This window comes from Panicum virgatum, chromosome 5K (genome assembly GCF_016808335.1).
Source record: "Panicum virgatum strain AP13 chromosome 5K, P.virgatum_v5, whole genome shotgun sequence".
Lineage (NCBI taxonomy): Eukaryota > Viridiplantae > Streptophyta > Magnoliopsida > Poales > Poaceae > Panicum > Panicum virgatum.
Genome location: NC_053140.1, coordinates 60903783 through 60909782, shown reverse-complemented (window position 1 = coordinate 60909782; position 6000 = coordinate 60903783).

Here is a 6000-nt window from a genome sequence, read left to right as displayed (position 1 = left end):
AACTGGGCCCAAACTAGAGTCCATATGGATTATTTGCAAATATATAATGAAAATTTATAAATTGTCATAGATCCTGTCTATTTATGGCAGTTTTCGTAAATTTCACCAAAAATCTATCATACATTTAAGGATTTCTTGTAGCAGTAGAAATGAGTTATTTTTTGATTCGCTCCTTAAAAAAAAGGGGTGTTCCTACAAATTATTTTTGTAGTAGTGATAAAAGGGTACACTAATAAGTCTTTAGATAGATGAAGTTTGAACAGGGGTGAAAAGACATATACTTAGGGTTCCACAAATTACTACAGAATATCAACAACGGTATTATGTAAAAAAATGAATAAATTAAAAGAGAGAAACAGTAAAGATATCAGCAGAAGCAGTGATTTGACGACTAAAGTACTAATTAACCCAGTAACGGAGACTAAAGAAATACAATTATTTTGTTGCAATTGGGTTCTCCAACGGAGAGTTAAAGAAGATGATTCATTATGTCGATTCACAAAGCAAATAGCCTTCTCTCAATCTTGAGGGGAATTTCAAAATAGCATCCGTACGAGATCAATACAAACACAGGTACATCATAAACTGGCCCAGCTTAGCTGGCACATGCATGACTCTTCAACAAACGCGCACACATGCAAACAATTCTCCGTTACTTAGTCAAATGCTCGCAAATATGTGGATTATTTAGATAATTTTTTAAGGGTTTTATTTGTATTCATATTTTAGTTACGATGGACCCGCGACACACAGACGCGGAAGACGAACAGTTCTTGTTGAATATGATTGGCGAAGGTCAAGGAGATGTCGCTGAACAAGCTGATGATGGCAGCAATACCGACATATATTTGAATATGTCCGGTGATGGAATTGAGGCACCATCTATTCAGGATGACGCTGCTGCTGAACAAAGTGCTAATGTACATATCACAACTATAATTATTTGTAGTGACAATCATATTTTCATCTGAATCTATATGAATACTATGAATGTTTTTTTATAGCCGTCTGGATCATCGTCGCAGCAGAAAAAGACGAAGCGAGGCCCAACAAAAAACTGGAAGGGCGGTTCATTATAACGGAAGTTGGTCCAGATGGCGAACCGATCGCTCCAGAAGCTGCCGCCAAAAAATTCATAAGACAATCCGGATGTATTGTCAGGGACCACATCCCGATCAGCTTCAAGCTCTGGAAAGCTTCCAATCCAAGCGAGGAACGGGATGCGGTACCCGAAAGAGAAAAAGAATGGTGCTGGCGGGAGCTTAAGAAAAACTTCACGGTTCCAGCTGAATCCGAAGAGATATGCAAGCGCTGGACCCTGAGTAAGATGGCCGAACAACTGCGATCATTCAAGAAAATTTTGACGAAGAAATATATCAAGACCGGGACCACACCCGTATTTACCGGCGAGCTCGAAAAGCTCAGGGGTCACTGGGATGCATTTGTGGAATACAAGTCTTCAGAGCTTGGGCTTCAAAAGGTGCAGAAGGCCAAAGACAACGCCTCGAAGAAAGTGTACCATCACACTCTAGGCCAAGGAGGCTACAAGCTTGCAGTACCCAAATGGGAGAAGATGGAGCAGGATCTGCTTGACAGAGGCATCCGACCTGCGACCATGAACTGGCCTGAAAGGTCAAGGACCTGGTTTTATGGTCACGGGGGAAGCTTGGACCCAATGACTGGTGACTGCATCTATGGGCCAAACATCCAGCGAGCAGCCCAGAGACTACAGGAGGCCATACAAGCAGCGGCCGAGGGAACATTCCAGCCAGATAGAGAGAGGGACGAGCTGACTTACGCCCTTGGGAATCCAGAGCATCCGGGCCGCACAAGAGGCAAAGGCGTGGTTCCGTGGAAGTATGGGTTCAGGGATTACATTGATTCATATAGAAGCCGGCAAAGAAGAAAGAATGATGAGCGGGAGCACCTGCGAAGGCTAGAGGAACGGCTCATGTCACACGATCAAAGACTGGAGGAAGAGGTACAACGCCAAGTGGCCGTAGCAATGAGCCAGCAACAGCAAGCGCAAACGTTGCCTCCAGAGCCTAGTGTCGCAGCCGATCACCTGTCTCAGCGGAAAAGTAGCTGCGCTTCCACAGACGTCGCCGCTGCCGAGCCCACGGGGATCCAGGCCGCAGTTGAAGCGTCGGCCCCGCAGCGATTTCCAGTGGATGAGATCACCCACCGGACACCTTGTGACCTGCAGACTGCCGTTAAGAACTTAATGTTCACTGTTGCGTACGGTACCGCCATGCCAACCGAACCAGGCGACGTGTACCACGGGCAGCAAATTCCGCCTAGATACACAAGAGTTGGCGTGGAGCAGGTGTGCCAGGGTTGGGAGACGCTCGAGCTTGATATTCCTGGAGGCGATGGGGAGAGGACACTAGCAGAAGCCATTCATGGCTACATCCTATGGGATAAGCGCTACATTGTCCTAAAGTCGGATGATCAAACACCAAGACCGGCATCTCAGCATGCCTCTCCAAGACCGGCATCTCCGCAAAACTCCCCAAGGGCAGCACTGTCTCGGCAAGGTTCACCGGCACATTCTCCATCACCATCATCTCATGCGCCGATGAACACTCAAGCGTCACCGTCGCCTCCATGGTCACCCCCTCCGCCGCCGGCAAAGAAGCAGAAACGGCCGCCGGCAAAGAAGGTAGCTGCACCGGCTAGGGAGCCTCCAAAGAAGAAGGAAAAGAAGAAGAAAACCAAGGAGGCTCCTATTAAACCCTGGGACATGAGCCTTGAAGAATGCGATCGGATAACTCAAGAAAGAGTTAAAGAGCACTTCAAGCCGAAGCCGAAGCCGGAGCCCGAGAAAGTGATAAATCCGATAGATTTGAAATTTTTTAAGGGAATGTGCGAAGCAAATAAGAGAAAATTCATTCCGAGAGACCCCCCTTCAGACTACGAACGCACAATTATCAAAACTACTGAGAAAAAGAAGAGACAATCAAAGTCGTCGTCGTCCGACGTTCCACAGCTCGGAGCCCAAAAGAAACAATCAATAGAGCCTCTCGTAGTGGGACAGACGACGCAAGAACAAGACTTTGTTACATTTCTGAAAGAATCAAACCTGACGGCCGCTCAGATTGCAGGGGGAGAAGATATTCCAAAGGCCGATGTGGTCGTCAAATGGACGTTTGAGATCGGCAAAACTCTTGTACCCCCCGAAGTAGTGTCTGTGCTTCCAACGCAAATGTATAAGCTGCACCAGCACTACATGCGTGCGATGGCCGATTGCATCTTCATGCAGGGCGCAAAGATTAAAGATGATGATTTCTTACGGGGGAGGCCATTCTATGGATAAACTGGGAAGAAATTTACCAACTATTCCATCAGGAGGCCCTCGACATCTCTATGGTCGCCTTGTGGGTTCTGTAAGTATTTTACTCTCCTTACGTATTGTTTTGCATGATCTCAACATACTGATCTCTTGATTTATTCGGTATCATGTAGAATGGAGATACATACTTGCAGAAGAAAGGGATACTCTCACCTCGGCTTCATCGACCCAATTACTTGTAATTGGAGGCTTCTACGCGACAATACCGATGAGATATTCCAAATGTTGTTCAAGTACATAAGCGTTTATCACAACAAGCAAATGATATTGTTTCCTTACAACTTTGCGTGAGTGATTCCTTCCGTCTAACTCTTTCTATTCTGTAATCGAATTGTTTAAACCTTAACTACCAAGAACTGCCTCCGTATAATCTTGCAGTGAACACTGGATCCTAATTGTCATAATTCCCGAGAAGAGCCTACTCGTGGTTATGGACTCATTGAGGAGACCTCCAGAACAATACGAAAATCTTCTTAACATGATGAAAAAGTAAATCTACCACTACTCCGTCGGTGACTGATAATTTGAATCACTTTGTTACTTGACTATAATTGTTCTAATCATGCACAGGGTTTGGAAAGAATTCGCTAAAAATCATCCAGGCAAATTTGACAAGGAATTGAAGATCAAGACAGATTTTCCGGTACGCGCTTGGATGATTCGTTGCACGATTCATTAGTTTTATTATATATTCATGTAAATACCTGATAATTTCTTCTCTCTTAAAGTGTATGAGGCAGAAACCAGGCACTGTATTGTGCGCATACTATGTATGCGAGAACATCCATGGTCTGGTAGGTCCTCCAAAGGGCTGGACAGATTGGGAGGAGGAAGTAAGTAAAAAAACTTGTTAATATTTGAACTCGTATTTTAATTAGTCGAAATTAATTATCCCCTTTTTCCATAGGTCGGGGAGATGCGCGATAAACTCATACCGGAGGAAAAGGTTATGGCGATTCAAGAACAATTCTCCGGATTTATTGTTGAGTAAGTCCTCGATCCAAAAGGCGAATTCTACTATGATGGAATATCTAATATTGACAATCACAGTAAATATGACAATATACGCGTATATATGTAATTAAGAACGAATATAACTATGTAAATATATATGTGTGTCTATGTATTAAATTTCTATTTATGAGTATGTATGTATGTATTAAATTTCCAAAAGGCAAATTCTACTATGTAATTAAGAACGAATATACCTATGCAAATATGATGGAGTATGTATGTATTATATATATAAGCACTCCAATAATATATATGTGTATATATATATATTTATATAATATTGGTCCTAGACATTTTCATATGTAAAGGAATTCACATGTATAGATATGTGTATACATATATATATAAGTGAATTAATTTATATATGAAAACTATCTAGGACAAATATTATATAAGTAACTATATATATATGTATATATTAGTGGAGATCATACACACTGAATTCCAATACATAAGTTTAATTGAAATGCAAAAGTATAATTGAAATAGAAAAAGAATCGAGAAAAGAAAAACATGAAAAAAAAAAGAGACCTTTTGTCCCGGTTGGTAACACCAACCGGGACAAAAGGGTGCGCCAGCCACGTGGGCGCTGGCTGCACCTTTTGTCCCGGTTGGTGTTACCAACCGGGACAAAAGGTCCTCTTTTGTCCCGGTTGCCACAACCGGGACAAAAGGGCACCCCCTTTTGTCCCGGACAGGCGTTCCCGGTTGGGAAACCGGGACAACAGCGGTTTCCCAACCGGGACAAATCAACGTTTTTGTAGTAGTGAATGCAATGCAAACTTCCAGCCATGCCATGCGCAATGTCGTCGTCTCTCGTCGCCAGGGCAGGCAGGCCACATCTGCATGGCCGAGTCCATGTACCATGTCCATGTGAGAGCTCTGCTGCTCCGCGACACCACAAGGGGGGAGCGGGCGTGAGTGCTGGGACCATCCTCACGGCTCACGAGGATGCCTCACGAGGATGCAGAACCTCGCATGTGACTGCTGTGAGCAGCTCTGCTGTTGCTGTCATCTACTACTCCTACCTTTGTTGTTCGTCTCCATGGAAACGGCCGCAAAAGCTGCATGGAAACCAGCAAGAAGCTTCACTTAAATTACCTGGGGGAGTTCCCTGAGAAACAAAAAAGGACACCATAAACAATGGAAACTTTTTTTTAGGGGTAACGGGGGAGAGAGTCCCCACCAATATATTATCGGAGGCTTTGCGGCAGGCTCATTAAAACTTGAGTTTTAGCAGGTTACAAATAAAAACAAAGGGGATTGTTTCTAGAGAGTGTGACTACATATTTGAACAAAAGGAGTTACACCAGGTCTCCGTGATAGCTTGGTCGTCGCGCGGCAGTCGGCACCGCCAGAGTCGTGCTTCCGCCTTGCAGCTTAGAATCAACCGTAGATGGGAGGGGGTTTCACCTCTGAACACGACATCATGTCTATGTTTCCAAAGCTGCCAGGCGCATAGCAGCAGGTATGTCGAGTAGCGGGCCTGTGGCAATGCCGCTGGCTTCCTCAGTTGCCATAGCTGTGTAACTGACGCATTTACTGGGATGCAAAAACCCAGTTGTAGCCAAAAACGTTTGGCAAATGGGCAGTGGAGGATGAGATGGTCAGGGCTCTCCTCGGTCGTGCATAAG